The sequence below is a fragment of the Myotis myotis genome, unplaced genomic scaffold, assembly GCF_014108235.1.
Source record: "Myotis myotis isolate mMyoMyo1 unplaced genomic scaffold, mMyoMyo1.p scaffold_m19_p_3, whole genome shotgun sequence".
Lineage (NCBI taxonomy): Eukaryota > Metazoa > Chordata > Mammalia > Chiroptera > Vespertilionidae > Myotis > Myotis myotis.
The window spans coordinates 178,790,536-178,809,433 of NW_023416335.1; the positions used below are offsets into that span (position 1 = coordinate 178,790,536).

Consider the following 18,898-nt stretch of genomic DNA (forward strand, 5'->3'; position numbering starts at 1 on the left):
CATGTGAGCTACGGTGTAACATTACTAGGAAATCTTAAAATCTCAGGTCAGGTAAAAGCTAATTCTTAATCTGAAGGACTACTATAAATGAAGCAAAGAAAAAGCACCAGTTAGACTTCAGAACCAGGGATAGTCATTAGACAATCCAAAAATAAAATAAAACAAAAATACTAACCAATTAATCAATCAAAAGACCCCCCCCCCCCCCCCAAACAGCCCTTAATCACTTCCAGGCTTTTAAAAGTTTAAAACAAATCAAAAGGAATAAATTTCCCATGTGTTTCAAAGGAAAAGAGGCCCTTTCTGCCTCTAGTTAAACTCTATAGTTGAAGGTCCTGATGCTCCAATTTTGGAGAATACAACTGCTTGACAGGCAAAATATAGGGTGGAAAAAAGGATAATAGTAATTTGGTAACAAATTATAAACTCCAACTGGTCACCAGCACTTCAAAGTAATCATTAACTAGAGTTAGTGGGGTCTGTGGTCACAGCATTACAGACAGAGAAGTACTGTCTCCAACTTTCAAAGTATAAACAGCTAGGACCCGATCAATAAAGCAAAAACAGAAACGTATTAATGAGAACAAGCAGAGTGACTGCAGAAACACTACTGAGTTATTTCTCTTAATTTTATTTATTTTTCCAAAAAGCACACTCAAATCAGCATTTCTTTTAACACAATAGATCATCTAACGTTAGGTATTATATAATTTCTTCTCCTAACTACATCAGTACAAAAATAAGTGAGAAAATTTTTCATTTCTTTTCAAACTGAGCTAAGTAACTTCAAGTATAATGTTATTTAACTTTAAAGATACACATAAAATATAAGCAATTTTCCATAGTCTCACACATTAATTTGGATTAAATCTCACCTCAATCACTATACTGGTCGGTGGCCTATCTTTGAAGACATATTTTGATAAAAAATAACTGTTCTACTTCTCAGTTTTGTGTCTCAGATTTCAGAGAGAGAGAAAAAGAACACATTTCTAGAAATTTCGACACTAAGCAGCAGGCAGGAAAACAGCTTATTATTATAGATATGACTGCTCCTTGGCTCAAACACTCCAGCCCTGAATCCTGTGCCAAGAGGTTCTTCAATAATCCTACAGTGGGTGGAGCCCTTTATATCAAAGGGCCAAGAGAAACACTGAAACATCTATTTGACCATATGTGAATTTTTTTTAAAGTCAGTTGAAGTAGCAGTTAAGGTCTGAAAGAAAAAAGAATTGAAATAAACAAATAAACAAATAAACTGAATACTAACAAATTTTTATTTCCACAATTGCAGCCATAACACAGTTTTAATTCTTAAAGGGTTAGTATTTAGATCTATGATAAAATTTAATAAAGACTTCACAGCCAAGAGTTCTAAATTTAATTCTTAAAGGATTAGTATTTTGATCTATGATAAAAATTTAATGAAGACTTCAGTCAGTTTCTGCTTTCTATATTAAAAAAAAAATCTAATTTCATTATAACAAACTCTGAGTACCACAAAAATTTTTTATTTCAAATATCCATTTGAGAAAAATTTCAAATAAGTAAATGTTATAAATCAGTAATCAACTTGCCTTAGGTTTTTTTGACATGGAGATGACTTTTTATGCTATTTTAAATGGAATTTAACCTGCATTAAATTCGGTTATCCAGACCAATCAATACTTCTATAGAAAAATATTAGCATGCCTGTTTCTGGTATAGAACATGTAATTATTTATTTATTATTTTCTTTTCTTTTTTAATATATTTTTATTGATTTCAGAGAGGAATGGAGAGGTGAGAGAAAGAGAGAGAGAGAGAGAGAGAGAGAGAGAGAGAGAGAGAGAGAGAGAGAGAGAGAGAGAGAGAGACATCAACGATGAGAGCAAATCATTGGTTGGCTGCCTCCCACACGCCCCCACTGGGGATTGAGACCGCAACCTGGGCATGTGCCCTGACCAGGAATCGAACCATGACCTCCTGGTTCATAGGTCGACGCTCAACCACTGAGCAACGTCGGCTAGACTATTTATTATTTTCTAAAAGCAAATAAGCCCAATTTAAACACACACTAGACTTTAGAAGAAAGTTAATACAGACACATTTACAGTCAAAGATAGCACATATGTTTCATCTTGCTACGACGTGGCTGCCTAGAGATGCCAAGAATGCAATGCCAAAAGGGATTATCAGTAGTATCAGCATGAACACACACCACGATCAATTAGTTATGTCTGCCATGGGCACAGGGACCATACACATGACACATTTCGCCATCCCTCATATGGGAGCGGTTGGTCAGGTAGCCCTGAGTTCAAATCTTGACCTCTCCATTTAATAACTGTATGACTTCAGACAATTTACTAGTTTCCTTGGCTCTAAAATGGGAATAATAATCCTTAAATCTGTCAGAGCTAAATAACAATAAACATGAAGATTTAAATACAACCTGACATACAATAATTACTTAATAAAAATAGCTACTTGGTATTACCACAGGACTTTGGGTCTTTCAGAACTCAGTAGTGACTGGTCACTGAATATGATCTTGGAACAGACAGGTCACTGTCAAAGTGAATGCTGCTGAAGTGAATGAGCTCTCAGCACGTCACTGGACATATGGCACCAGCCAGCTGTGGCTGCATCTGCTGAGCAGAGGCACAACCACAACGCCATGAGCAACAAAGGTCCACTCTCTCATATTCCTCAGACCAATGCTACAGGTCTGAGGTTTGTCCATGCAACAGAGAAATGTGCTATTTACTTAGAATGAGGTTTAGAAAAATAATGGTTTCAAAAATAGAACCATTTTATTCTTCCTGAGACCACTCACCTACCTAGCAAGTACAGGATAAGAACTGGTAATTACACTCTCCCAAAAATTTCAGAAAGAGTCTTAATCTAGGTCTATTCAACACTAGCCACATTGAAAGAAAAAGGACATCTATCAACATGAAATCAACTTTAAGGACAAAGTGTACATGTAATGAAAAAAAGCCCATCCTCTAAACTTAACCTTTAAAAGTCAGTTAGAAACTGCTTATGATACATAACCAGGAAGAATGAACAATATAGCTAAAAGGAAACCAGATCCTTTTATTATAAAAAGTTAAGTTTTCTGTCCTAGCTGGTTTGGCTCAGTGGACAGAGCGTCAGCCTGTGGACTGGGGGGTCCCAGGTTTGATTCCAGTCAGGGGCATGTGCCTTGGTTGCGGGCACATCCCCGCTGGGGGGTGTGCAGGAGGCGGCTGATTGATGTTTCTCTTTCATCGATGTTTCTAGCTCTCTATCCCTCTCCCTTCCTCTCTGTAAAAAATCAATAAAATATGAAAAAAATAATAATAATAAGTTAAGTTTTCAACAGTTAACAACAGGGTTATATCTTAGGGTATTATTTGAACTTCTAACTCTGTGAATATAGTTCCTAATGAACAGGTGGCTTGGCTACTAGTCCAGGTCCCATGACAGGATCTCAGTGAGCTCGGTGACTCTGGAAAGCAATAAAAGTGGAAGGACACAGGATTTGAAGAGTCAGCGGACCTGGGCTCACTGCTAATTTTAACCCTGTGTCCCTGGACTCCCTTAAACTCAGGCAAGGGCATTTCTTCATCTGTAGAACACTGATAAGAATATTTTTCTCATTAGTTTGCTTAGGAGCACCAACCTAGACTCATCTATTTAAAAGAGTTTTATGAGCACTAAAGAGCTGTCCCACCAGATGGCTCTCAATAGAGAAGCCACGTTTTCCCATGGTTTATAAAATATACTTGAATTACTGTATAGAAGGAAATGAGAGAAGCTGGGAGGGAAGTCCTGTGGGCACACCACACAAGGAGAACTGCTCTTTTTATAGGGTAAACACTGCCAAGCTCCCTGCGGATGAGCTCACGCCAACAAAGAACGCCATGGGTAATGTGCTGCTGACTGCATGGAAGCCTCATCATCTTCTTACTCTGGGAGATACACTCTCCTTCATTTTGATTCTATAAACCTGGGTGGAGGGACAGAGCACAGAGATGGAACTGCACAGCTGGAAGGAGACATCATGGACACAATGTCCAAGAAAAAACAAATGTAGATGCTAACCACGGTCCTCACACATTTTTAAAAATTCAGCTCACGTAATTAGTAATAATATAAATAACATACAAGCACAGTTCTGTTTAGGTGTCAAGAGTGATAGACTGATACGAGGCCAGATGGGAAGACTTCTTCTATTCTTCCATCTTCAAAAATATATGAAGCCATTTCCAGCCACTGAAAAAAGGCTAAATAATTGCAATTCACATAATCAACATTCAAATATTCATTGGCAACTACAATGTTATTTGGGGAAGAAGAACAGATTTGGTTTTCTCACTTTTAAAATATTAAATGCCTGACAGCTCTTTAAAAAGCCATTGGTAATATTTACTAAGCACTTACCATATGCCAGGAACTACTCAAGGTGCTTTGCATGTATCATTTTATTTAATTCTCATAATAATCTCAAGAGGTAGATAATGTTATTAACCCTACTCTTAGAAAAAGAAACCATGACAAAGAGAAGTTCCAAAATGTGCCCAAGATCACACACCTCATTAGGGGAAGGCCAAGATCTGAATCAAGGCAGTCTGCAATCAGAGTGCAAACCTTGAACTAATATATGCTCCCATTTAATAAACAATTAAGCAGGATAAGCATTATACTTAATTGCTTCAAGAGCTTTAAAGATGCTAGATTATCACTGAAGTTCATGGGTCAGTCTCAAAATTAATTAATCGTGTTATCACATTTACTTAATTAGCTCAGGTGTTTGTGGGACTGAAGGTGAAGAGGAAGTAAGGGCCTGAAAGAGTAACTAACATTATCAAAAATTATATTGCTCATCAGGATGAGGAGAAATATTCTGGGAAACATTTGACTAATCTTTTTGGAAAAGAGTTTCTGAGGAAATTTTCAAGGGCCTCTTGATTATGTAATACTGACCAAAGTCAAAGTCTACCAATTTCAATGGGGACTTCTTTCCATGGGCACATGACTGAATCAGCCCTTAGAAATGGAGCTGACACAAACCAAAACGTCATCAGGCCTCACCCCAAAGAAACTGCAATAAAAACTTCCATCGTACTGCTTACCACATTCATTCATACGTGGATGCAATATATAAAGATATAACTTTTGCAATGAAATACCGAGATCTAAAAAACTAGGATCATTATTTCTTCCATAATTAGTCATGCACTTCTTGCCATTCCAATTCTCACTGTGAACCATTTTTAACACCTTCATGCTGAATCTAAGAATCAATATATATCACTCCATGTTCCTGATGCACTTTCTTCATTTGGCTTTCCTCCAACCTCACTAGTTAGTAATCCTTCTCAATCTCCTATTCTCAGTGCTTTACTCATGTTTGAGTATTCCAAATCTCAATCGTTACTATGTAAGTCCTCTAGTATTTTCCCTGGTGATCTATTCAACTTGACCATAACTTGAAATACTTGACAATTCCCATATTTATATTTCTAGCTCAGACCTCTCTCTGACTTCAACCTCACATTCAGATACCTAGTCAACCTTGCCACTTGGACATCCAGTAGACATCTCAAACTCAGCATGTCTTAAAAGGAACTCTTGATCTTATTCCCCTAATCTCTTGCACCCACACTTTCATCTCAGTAAAAAGTTATGTTCACTGTGGTTTTTTGTTAGGAAAGTAGAGTGGACCATTTTAACTCCACTATGTAGGACTGTCCTGTGCACAAATGCCTGGCAACTGGCCCCCATTCACTAAATGCCAGGAGCATCCCTTCAATCACAAATTGTTCTCACAAATTTCCCACCTGCTTAGAAACACTAGTCTACAAATAAAGCCTATGATCCTAATGCAAGTTTTGACTCTGTGGTTTTATCAAAAGAAGTGTGGCCCCTGGCCGGTTTGACTCAGTAGTTAGAGCATCCTTTGGACCAAAGGGTTGTGGGTTCAATTTCCAATCAATTGAGGGCACGTGCCTCAATTGCAGGTTTGATCCCCAGTCCTGGTTGGTTGGGGTGCATGCAGGAGACAGCCAATAAATGTGTCTCTATCACATGGATTGCTCTCGCTTTTTCCCTCCAATCTTCCCTTCCACTCTCTTTAAAAATAAATAGAAAAAATATCCTCAGGTGAGGATTAGCAACAACAAAAAATGTGAAGAATATATTGAAGAGCACAAAGTGCTATCCATCGTTGAGTGTGGAATTCTACTTCATTCAGGAATAACCTCGCATAGCCACCGGTTCTCAGCCCAGATAGTCCTCTTGTCCTCACATATTAAGCTTAGATTTCTTGTGAGAGTGGGTGGGGAGGGGGGTGGTTTATGATAGCTGGCAGTTATGATTTATACATTACTTGAAACCTTGGGAATGCTGCTGCTTTATAAATCCATTTTGCAGTAGTAAATCAGATGAGAAAGTACCAGTGGCTAGGAAAGAACATTGGACTAATTGGAAGTAAAAAAAAAAAAAAAAAAAAAAAAATGAGTGTAATTCAGGCTCTGAGAATAAAAAGATATATTCACCTATTTGATTGATCTTTATCTGCTTGGCTAGACACTGGGTCCACAAAGATGCGCAGAAGAGTTTTTGCCCTAGAGAATATTTTTAGAGGAAGCAAACCAGTCTCCAACTCCCTCTTGGTTTCTTTAACATCAAATTCGAATCTTCAAAGTGCTTTCCAAATGAAAAATAAAATTAAGATTTTATGTGTATGCTTGAAATATGTGGTGGTGTAGCACTGGAGAAATACAAAATGAAGCAGGCAAAACAGTACTAGAGCTAAGGTAAGTCACACACATGACATTATTTTATTTTTCACATTAGAATGTAAATATTTCTAGATGAAATAACTATTTTGTTAACAGTAAAAATTACAATTTACATTTCTATTTCTTGATATAGTAAAAAAGATTCAGAGTATACATTCTAACAATCTTTGAAAACAAAATGGAAAAAAAATGGCAGTAAATATCAGTCTGTTTTTCTAAAACCATTATTTGCTGTACAAAAAAAAAGAGCAATCTTTATTTCATCCTCCACACAATTCACATTCTGGTAAGGCAAAATCTGCAAAGAATCTGCACAATAAAAGTGGTTTGAGCAGCTCACAGGAGAAAATATTAACAAACTGAATGGAATATTGAATCAACTTGCTGGAAACAGTATAGCTTTTAATGTTACGTATTTATATCTAATTTTAAGAGTAAGAACATGTGAAAGTAGCAATATCTTCTTGAAGCATAAGACTATGTTACATATTTAATTTCTTGAGATTATACACAAATTATCAGGAATAAAAAGCATGAGCAACTTCCTGCTTACAGAGATATCTGAAGTTTGGGCTACTCCAAATCATTAATACTTCTACTTATCCTCCAACTACAACTTTGTCTACTTTTAAATCATTTTGATCCTTTCAAGTAATTACCATAATTCACACTCAGCTGCACTTGTTTGCCCCAAACACATCATGCTCCTATGTTCCTTTCTAGGCTTTGCATATACTGTTTGCCAGGCGGTCCTAGGTGGCCTTCTCCCGCTCCTTAGAAACCTACTCACCTGCTCAAGTGATATCCATCAACAGCCTTCCTTTACCTCTACCCAGTTAAAGTGCTCCCACAGCACCTTCTTCATTCCACTATTGCATAATTTATGACATGACTATAATTAGTTACTACCTGTCTAACTCCCAGTAGATTCTCTGCAAACCTAAACATAGCAATACTAGGTGTGAATACAGATTTGCTAATAAAGAGAACTATGGAAGGTGATGGTGAAAAGGCTTTTATCCTTTTGCAAATGATCCAAACCTTGACGTCTATTACTTCCTCATGTTTTGTAGTATTAGAACTTGTTTACAAATTATAAGAAAAACACATTTGGTATGTATATTATCAATTATTCTATCAATTTTCAAGGTGCAACTAGATTTTTCCCCCAAGGAAGTAAAACAGCTCTACAGCGGATGCACAAATGTTCTTGATTCACACAGTCTACTAGATGCATATAAAAATTCATACTTGAAATATTTACCAAAAGAATGTCTCCTATTTAGATTATGATTCATCCAAAAAACAGGAAAGCACAAAGGAAAAACTGCATACCACAGGAGAGTTTACAGGAAAAGGTGGGTGTGGTTCAACAATATCATTCATGCCTTTCAGTGCCAAAAAAGTGCTTAATTCAAACAATATAGATCAACCCTCCACTGTAAACTGAGGAACCACATGTGCTGTGAGTGATGATCACCAACTACAATGTTAGTCCAGTGGACTACAAAGATCCATTAGGGAAGTGTGAGAAGTAAGTACATAACACAGAAGAAACATCTACACATAAAACTTACCCAATAGCCCAGCTGAAGTAATTTATACAGACAGAAGAACAAACAGCTGTGAAATTTCCAGATATATTAAACACAGGGACACAATGCCTTTATCATTCCCAGGGATGCTGGGCCCCACATTTCCAGGAAGCACGATACCAGATGCACAGGTACACATCACCGTCTAATGTGAATGGCAGCCAGGAATACAGTCTGTTCAGCCCTGCCCAGTGACTCTGTAGATCCCTTGTTATTAACTTCTGCGTATAGTTCATCACAAAAAATATGTCTTTACAGTAAGTACATTCTTTTCAAAAAGGCATATAATGAAATATTAAATATTTGTTTTTTTAACCTAAATCTATTTTCAATTTTCTGAATATAAATACGTTTGTATTAAAAAATCTGTAATAACAATTTAAAGTTAACAAAAATTATTTTCCTGTAGTTCTTAGAGATAATCATCATTAGTACTTTTATATACTGCCTTCTAATTTATTGTCTATGTAAATATGCTTTAAAAATATGTGATGATATAAGGATATTATAATTCACACTAGAGGCCCGGTGCATGGATTTGTGTACCAGTGGGATCCCTTGGCCTGGCCTGCAGGGATCGGGCCAAAACCGGCTCTCCAACATCCTCCAAGAAGTCCCGGATTGCGAGAGGACTAACCAACCGGTCGGAGCATCTACCGCCTGGGGGTCAGTGAGTGTCATAGCTACTGATCGAACAGTCAAATGGTCAGATACTTCGCATATTAGGCATATAAACATACACACACACACACACACACACACACACACACACACACACACACTCTAGAGGCCCGGTGTACGAAATTCATGAACTGGGAGGTGTTCCTCAGCCCAGCCTGCACCCTCTCCAATCTGGGACCTCTCAGGGGATGTCCGACTCCCTCTCTAGGCCCTAAATGGGCAGTCGGACATCCCTCTCACAATCCAGGATTGCTGGCTCCCAACTGCTCGCCTGCCTGCCTGCCTGATCACCTCCTAACTGCTCCCCTGCCAGCCTGATCAATGACTAACTGCTCCCCTGCTGGCCTGGTCGCCCCCAACTGCCCTCCCCGGCAGGCCCAGTGCCCCCAACTGCCCTCCCCGGCACGCCATCTTGTGGCAGCCCTCTTGTGGCCACATGGGGGCAGCCATCTTTGACCACATGGGGGCAGCCATCTTGTGTGTTGGAGTGATGGTCAATTTGCATACTGGTCGTGACTAATTAGCATATCTGGTCATGACTAATTAGCATATCCAGTTGTGACTATGAGGGCATTGTGACCAATTTGCATATTACTCTTTTATTAGTATAGATAGGTTATGTCTTTACATTGTCACTTTTTAAGTTACTATTATTTTTCCATTTAATTAAATAGTTAAACTAGATAAGTAGATGGGTAAATAGGTAAACAAACAGATTCTGTTATTGGCTACAGAGTAGTCTACCTTATAGTTGCATTATATGAACACTAGAGGCCCGGAACATGAATTCATGCACAGGTGGGGTTCTTTGGCCTGGCCAGCGATTGGGGCTGATCGGGGGGAGGGACCACAGGAGTTTGGCCAGCCATGGGAGGTTGGCTGTGAGAGTGCACTAACCACCCGGCCAGCTGGGGGAAAGGAGGGACAATGGGAGGTTGGCCAGCCACAGTAGGTTGGCTGTGGGAGCACACTGACCACCAGGGGGCAGCTCCTGCGCTGATCATCTGCCCCATAGTGGTCAGTGCATGTCATAGCAACTGGTCTACCGGTTGTTCGGTTGACCAGTTGTTCGGTCTACTGGTTATAATGATCACTTAGGCTTTTATATATATAGACTAGAGGTCCTGTGCATGATATTCATGCACTGAGGGAGGGGGCAGGGGGTCCCTCAGTCTGGCCTGCACCCTCTCACAGTCCAGGAACCCTCGGGAGATATCCAACTGCCAGCTTAGGCCCGCTCCTTAGCGCTGCCACAGAGGTGGGAGAGGCTCCCCCCACCACTGCTGCACTCGCCAGCCGTGAGCTTGGCTTCTGGCTGAGCAGCACTCCCCTTCTGGGAACACACTGACCACCAGGTGGCAGCTCCTGTATTGAGCGTCTGTCCCCTGGTGGTCAGTGCACATCATAGCGACTGGTCATTCTGCCATCGGGCCGAAACCGGCCCTCCAATATCCCCTGAGGGGGTCCCAGATTGCGAGAGAGTGCAGGCCAGGCTGAGGAGCCCCACCGGTGCATGATCGGGGGTCGGGGAGGGATGCGGGAGGTTGGCCAGCCAGGGAGGGACCACAGGAGGACTCCAGGGCATGTCCGGCCCATCTGGCTCAGTCCCGATCAGCCAGACCCCAGCAGCAAGCTAACCTACCCATTGGGGTGTCTTCCCCCTGGTGGTCAGTGCATGTCATAGCAACAGGTTGAGCGGCCTTAGCATATTATTAGCATATTATGCTTTGATTGGTTGAACGGCCAACCGGACACTTAGCATATTAGGCTTTTATTATATAGGATAGAGCAGGGGTGGGCAAACTTTTTGACTCGAGGGCCACAATGGGTTCTTAAACTGGACTCAGAAGAAGGAGCTGCGGCCGTGTTTCCCGACGTTGCCATGTTAACACTGCTGCTGGTGAAGGAGCAGAGGGGAGAGCAAGAGAACCCTCCGCTCTTTCGGCTCCGCGGGCCGGATAGAACAGCCGAATGGGCCGGATCCAGCCAGTGAGCCATAGTTTGCCCATGGCTGGGATAGAGCCTTAACTCTCCCACTGCCAATATTAGGAATTATATAGGTCTGCTTATGTTACATTTTATGTATAGGTCATGTGCACGTTTTTGAGTCTTTAATAATATAGCACACAAGATACAACATTTCTTTGTTAAACATTAATATTAAACAAGTCTTTGGGTCTATATCTGTATATATTCTTTATTAAACAGTCTACCAAAAACTACAAAACTGATTTTTAATTGGGCATTGAGTATTTTCTTACTAATTTGAAATAATTCTTTACATATAGGTATTATATACAGAGAGAACACTTTTAGTGATTTGGCATATGCTAAATTTTTTTTTATTTTCAATGCAATTATATATAAATCATTCCTTTTTAACCTTTGCTACTGCATTTTAATTTATCTTTTCCAAAATCCAGCAGATATTCATGGGCATTCTCATCTGGTATATTTTTTACTATACTTTTATATTAATTATTTATAATGGCATTTTATCAATACAACATTCTTCTGGGCTTTCTATTCACTTCCAAATATTTGTCTGTTTTATAACATCATACTATATTTTTATTAATATCTAGCATTACAGGTTCTCCTACATTATTATTCCTCTGTATATAAGCATTTTGTGGCTCTGATTTTTTCTATGAAAATGAAATTCAGAATCAATAACCTGTAAAAGATTAATGCTGAAATTTTAATTGAAATTATATTAAACTTACAAATATAAAGAGAATGAAAATAATTACTTAATTGTCTTTGTATCTAGAAAGTGTGTCCACATCTTCCCAGTAAAGTTTAATAGTTTCCTTCCCTACGTGCCATTCACATTTCTTACAAAGTTTAATCTTCAGCATACTTTTTGTTGCTACTATGAATGGGCTCTTTTTTCCCCTCATATTTTTGAACTGGTTATTACTACTATATAGGTCACATTACATTATATATAATGAAAACTTACTACACTCTATTAGTTTCAGTTTATCATCTTGGTGATTTATTAACTATAAAATTTTATGCTTTCCAATTCTCTCTTTCAGTCCTTTTTCTTTTCTTAATTCACTACCTTGATATTTCAACGCTATTTTAGTTAGAGTGATAATAGCTGGTTATGCTGTTAATTCTAAAAGAAGATAAAGTTTCACCATTATTAGTATTTTTGCTATTGACAGCTTAATTCCAATTCTGTTTTAAAAATTACAGATACTTCTCATAAAATATTAAGTGAGGAATTTTCTAAACAGTGAGATAATGGGTGATTTTATTTCCCTTTACATTTTGCCAGTAAATGGACTGCTTAGGCTTTCTAAATCTACCTTTATACTTTCTAAATTTAAATTTTATTAATTTATGTTTTTAAAAGAATTATTCATTTAAGATTCTCATACGTAAGATTATTAACACTTTTTAGCTACAGATAACTACAGTTACATCCCATAACTTCTAATTTTGTGTGTGTGTGTGTGTGTGTGTGTGTATATATATATATATATATATATATATATATATATATATATATACTTTAGACTAGCCACAAACTCTTCCAATTTATTTTCCAAGTTTCTTAAAATGAATGGACACTCACACCCTTACATCCTATTTCTCTCAACATTCCTTACTTATGGAGAACAATTTTAACTGCATATTATCTTAATAAACAAACAGTATTTTGCAAAAGGCAAGAGAGAAGCAAATAAAAAAAAGCTTTTTCTTTAGAAAAAAAATCCTACTATTCTCTGTGAAAGATAGCCCATCTAAAAATAATATCTGGATACAATTTCTCAAAGTAAACTCATTCTGTTAATAAAAACGATATCTCATCTTTTTTTACTTAAGTACACTTGTATTTAAGATAATAATCCAAAATGACATAAAATAAAAATATTAACAATTTGACACTAGGAAAATAAAAACATTCCCAGATCAGCATTTTGTAAAAACTAGACTTCAATACTCTTAACATTAGCCTTGCATTTAACAAATGTACATTTCAATTTTTTCAAATCCTGTTTTTTTTTTCTTCATTAAGTAAACATATAGTGAACCTATCTTGCCACCTGAAATGAATTTGAGATCATCAAAAAATGTCAACTTCAAATATACAGCTAAACTTTTCCTTTTTACTCTACCAGGGAAGTTTCAAAAAGCTAAAAAATGCAAACTGCTACCCATGTTCTAAAAACAGAAATGAAATAATTAGGTCACAATAGATGGCTCCTTTCTTGGAAGAAAAAAAAAACAGATGATGAATGCGATTGGAATGTTTATTGTCACTGAAATTCTTCAGGCCTGGATTCCAAGTACGTGTCTTGATTCAGGTTACTATGACAACTTAAATTACAGAAAATGGCCCCCCTTCTACCAAGCTGTTTTCTCCCCAAGATCATTTCAAGCTTCCTAAAATCTGTGTGCATGAATTACCTGTAACAACAATAAACCATTGCTTTATCAGTTTTACTCAGAAATGTCCCAATCTAAACCATGAAAACCAAGAATAAGCATATAAAAACCTAACCTGAAAACACACACATACACGCTTAAAATATAAAATGTGGGGAGTATTTTGAAACTACTACTCATTACCAGAGGCACAGTATATTACCACCATATGCTTCATCACAGAAACTATGGGAAATTATTTGCAAGGCCATTTTGAAGGAAATGTATAGAGCTAAATCCTGTTTATTATTTCTCCCTCAGTAATGGTTTTACAGGAAGGTACAAGAAAAGGGGATTGGAGAAGTCCTATTTCAAACAGAAAGAGAAGCAAATAAACAATATTAAAGTCTTATTTGTTTTACCCAATCTGTCTTTTTTAACAGAAAATATGGGTTTGCTCTCATAGTTTCAAATTTATAAACCTAACAAAGATGACTTGTAATAAACTGAATTATTCTCTATCATTATGCTTTAAAAGAATAATGATGGGGAAAACTGCATCTTTATGGAGAAAATGTGCTTTAGTAGAGATAATCTGATTGCAAGACATTAAAAATTTAAAGTAACTCCATGAAAAAAGCTAAGGTTGTTTGCAGTGTAACAATACTGAGAATTACAAGCTGGTTTTGTTGCCCATCAAAGTTAGCATGTCTAAAATTAGATGCCTCATTCATAAAGACTTGGGGAACTCACATACCCTTCCCTCTATGAGTAAGCCGGGTTACTTTAGTAACCAGCACAGGCAAAAAGTTTTACAAATGTCATGCATAGCTAGCTATACCCTAGCCCAGGAGCCCTTCATTTTGTTTGTAAAACAAACAAAACTTAATTTCAAAAGGAAAATAAAGCAGTGTGCTAAAGGAGCCTCTTTGCACTTGAAGTCAAGAATCAAAGTCATTTAATTTTTAGTGTACTGAGCCTTTGAGCAGAAACAATGAAAAAATGAAAACTTTTCAGCAGCAAACTCCAAGCAACTCATACATCTCCTACCTGTATTAGCAGATAACTAGTAGCTTTCAAAAAGAAACAAAATAATTAAACTGTTCAAACTCAATGTACACAATCCCTCAATACTAAACTTGAACTACAATTCCTTCTTGGTATAATTTAATACTACATAAACCCACCTGAACAGAAATAATTGATGTATAAAAGTAAGATTTATGAAACAGCTTTATCAGCAGTGGAAGCTGAAACTAAAATTCAAGTGCCTATCTAATCATGGAGAGAACTTTAGTCAGTTCAGCTACATAATACTTTTTTTGTTTTCTTATGCTTTTCTTCTTTAGACTGTATTACAAATAGGCGCTACAACAAGCAGGGCTCAACTAGGATCTTTCAGGTCTCACATGGACATACACAACTGCCTTTTTATAATCAGACTATCATTGACTCTCAACACTAGTGGCCTGGCCCTGGCTTCCTAACCCACAAACAATGCAACAGAGTCCAGAACAAGTGAATCAACGAGAATACAGACTTGTGCTTCCAGAAATCCATTCCTTCCACACAGTCTAGTAATTACTAGAAGGCTCTAAGGTTATACTTTTTTATTCCATGGGGGAATGAATGTATGTGAGACCCCTGAAATGCATCATCTAGGCAAAAATGCAAACACGTAACTTTTGCAAATGAGGGACTAAGGAATTTATGAGACAGCATGCTGATTGGTACCCTTACACAGTTTATCCACTTGTAAAATGTGAACAGTTTATTCATAAGTAATTCACTTACTACAAATAAAGTCAAACTACTTTCCCTCCTGGGACCAGTAAGTCACTTGAATGTTCAAGAGATTAAGAGATTACACACATCAAACATATGAAAAGCAAGTGGAAAATAATTTAGTTGTGTATTCTCACCTCCAAGGATTCTGTGTGCCCTTTACTTAATGGAGCCAACTAGTAACACTACTGAAGAGATGAAAGCTCAAACTATAGGATGTATTTCAGACTTATCGAAACCTTCTAGCCTTTCACTGCTAGAAATGCGTAGGTCTCTGGTTTATAAGAGACTGTCCATTTAAAGTAGGGGTGGGAAACCGTTTTTCTGCCAAGGGCCATTTGGATATTTATAACATCACTAGAGGCCTGGTGCACAAAATTCGTGCATGGGAGGGGGCCCTCAGCGCAGCCTGCACCCTCTCACAATCTAGGACCCCTTGGGGGATGTCCAACTGCCAGTTTTAGACATCCTCTAAACTGCCAGTTTTAGAGGATGGTATGACATCTGGAAGGTCATTCAGCTGTCTGGTCTAATTAGCATATTACCCTTTTATTATTATAGATTCATGGGCCATACAAAATCATTAGATAGGCATTAGAGGATGTCTAAACTGGCAGTCAGACATCCTCTCATAATCCAGGACCGCTGGTTCCTAACCACTCGCCTGCTTGCCTGCCTGATCACCCCTAACCACTCGCCTGCCTGCCTGATCTCCCCTAACTGCTCGCCTGCCTGATCACCCCTAACCACTCTGCCTGCCTGCCTGATCGCCCCTAACTGCTCGCTTGTCTGCCTGATCACCCCTAACTGCTCGCCTGCCTGATTGCCCTAACCACTCGCCTGCCTGATCACCCCTAACTGCTCGCCTGCCTGATCACCCCTAACCACTCTGCCTGCCTGCCTGATCGCCCCTAACTGCTCGCTTGTCTGCCTGATCACCCCTAACTGCTCGCCTGCCTGATTGCCCTAACCACTCGCCTGCCTGATCACCCCTAACCACTCGCCTGCCTGCCTGATCGCCCCTAACTGCTCGCCTGTCTGCCTGATCACCCCTAACTGCTCGCCTGCCTGATTGCCCTAACCACTAGCCTGCCTGATCACCCCTAACTGCTCGCCTGCCTGATCACCCCTAACCACTCTGCCTGCCTGCCTGATCGCCCCTAACTGCTCGCCTGTCTGCCTGATCACCCCTAACTGCTTGCCTGCCTGATTGCCCTAACCACTTGCCTGCCTGATCACTCCTAACCACTCTGCCTGCCTGCCTGATCGCCCCTAACTGCTCGCCTGCCTGCCTGATAGCCCCTAACCACTTGCCTGCCTGCCTGATCACCCCTAATTGCCTCTGCCTTGGCCCCCACTGCCGCAGCTTCGTCCGGAATGACATCCAGAGGTCATTCAGCTGTCTGGTCTAATTAGCATATTACCCTTTTATTATTATAGATTCATGGGCCATACAAAATCATCAACTTAAAAATTTGCCTGCTATATTTGGTCAAACATTTAATTAACTCAACCGTAATGCCTTGACAGGGCTGGACCAAATGATTTTGTTTTTGTTTTGTTTTTTGTTAGTCCTCACTGGAGGACATTTTCTCTACTGATTTTTAGAGAGAATGGAAGGGAAGGGGAGAGGCAGAGAGAAACATCAATGTGAGATGGGGCCTGCAACCAAGATATGTGCCCTTGATGGGAACTGAACCTGGAACCCTTCAGTTCACCGGCCAACACTCTATCCAGTGAGGCAAACCACTTAGGGCTAGACCAAATGATTTTGCGGGCCTAATATAGCCTATGGGCAGGATGTTTTCCACCCCTGGTTTAAAGCATTACTAGAAGCGTGCTCAGGAAGCCCAAGAGTGGTGATATAATTTGTAAAATTTTGCCTCAGAGTCCAAATTTGGAACCGAATGCTAGCAGCATCAACCCAAATTTGAACCTAGGATTTACATTAGAGTGGCAAAAGATACCACTGTTAACCACACTGACACTTACCTAGATAAACGGCTTACAAATCATTCTTAAGAGTTCACAGTGGCTGCAATTCTTAAAACCTACCAAACTTTGAAAAAATATATTTTTTTAAATCCCTGTAAGTGATACTCTTCTAGGATGCAGTAAGGAGCACAAACTTACAGACTCACCTTGTTGAGCCGGAGTCTGTCCTCAAGCGGGAAGAGTGTGAGGTAGTCTTGAGGGAGGGTAGAGCACCAGGCACAGGCACCTGAAAGGGTACACAGTGTTCTCATTGGCCTGGCTAACTTTTATCTTAAAAATACTAAATCACCCCATTGTAACTTATACTCATGAAAGAGCAAAAATACACAAGCTTTCAGCTTCAAATAGTTTTCCCAAGAATTTCTCCTCCCCTTGCGGACCCTCCCTTCAGTCATTTGAATTGCAGTGCTTGTGGGGTGGGTTTGTTTGGTTTGGTTTCAATTAGTATTTTTGTGCCTTTGGGAAAGGAATTTCAGTTGTTTCTTAAAAAGGTCATTTGATGGGCCTATGGTGATCTAGGAGAGACTTCCTGCCTCGTTTTTCTCCTGACCAAAGCTCCCTGCGATCCCACAGTAATTTCTTGAAAGCAGTTTAACAGATATTTGGAAAATTGCCTGAGGACAGGGCCTAAAAATGAAGCTGAAGGAGAGAGTCAAGCTTTCGTTACTAAAAAATACACACAAAAGCACGCCGCACTTTTCCTTGGTGAGCACAAATTACCACCACTGGGCAGCAAAGAGTGTAACGTGGCACCAGTTCTTTGACCACTCTATCGCCTAATGCTGTGAGAATGTGAAACTCTGCCATGATGCTAGAAAGAAAGCCTAAGAAAGAAATCTTGGCTACACGGGCGAGAATTGACGCAATTCTTATGTCTGCTACATTCAGACTATGCCCTTAACAGATGTTTCTGCATTTATTTATAGAAAGGTTTACTTTAGTAACAAGACCATCTTCCTTCAACAATTTTTTTTAATATACCAAGAAACTGAACAACTTTTATTATGAATAGAAAATGCCACCAAAAAGTTACAATCGAATTCTTAGTTATAAAACAATATGAAATATTAAATTTGAAAGAGTGTAAAAAGAAAGAGCTGGAAGCCCCCAAATCTGAAGCAAGCTACCAGAAAATGCATAAACTTCAAACACAACTGAGCAAGGGAGAAGTTAGTCCAAAGCCTCCCCTTCCTTACCTGGGTTCTCCCTGCTCAGCTACTATAACCTTGAATGGAGACATTGTCTCCAAATCTGGTTACTAAACTAACACTTCATATAACTTAATAGTTTTTATAAAAATGCCATTCATTTCCATATTATTTTTTACATAGTGTTACAGCTGCAGTGCAAAGATGCCTTACTGCATGTTTCCAAGTTTTACAAGAAAAAGAGACTAGCAATCACATTACATTTTTTTCTAATGAAAATGAGTAGGCTTGAAGCCAACTAGATATCACAGAATTCCTGTTTCACCTCTTATATCAGATGGGTTAGAGTCCTGGCCTCCATGGACCTACTACTTATCTTCTAAAGAAGCCAGAGGAGCCCAGCTGGTGTGGCTCAGTGGATTGAGCATCATTCCAGCACCGAGAGGTCACTGGTTCGATTCCCAAGTTGCAAGCGCAGTCCCCGGTGGGGGACGTAAAGAGGCAGCATATGCCCTGACAGGGAACCTAACTGTGGCCT

General features: G+C 39.0%; 1 protein-coding gene across 4 annotated transcripts in view; it reads right to left on the minus strand.

Annotated features, from left to right (window-relative positions):
- The window catches only part of RASSF8 (Ras association domain family member 8), a 101,872-nt gene that overhangs the window by 57,209 nt on the left and 25,765 nt on the right, over positions 1-18,898 (minus strand). For 2 of the 4 annotated variants that reach the window (XM_036298046.1, XM_036298047.1), the window contains exon 2: positions 17,359-17,438. The exons of 1 other annotated variant lie outside the window; for it this stretch is intronic. The gene's annotated coding sequence lies outside the window, so the exon portion shown is untranslated. Of the gene's footprint in view, positions 1-17,350; positions 17,439-18,898 lie in introns of all 4 variants that reach the window. One more of the 4 variants, XM_036298048.1, reaches the window with a different exon arrangement.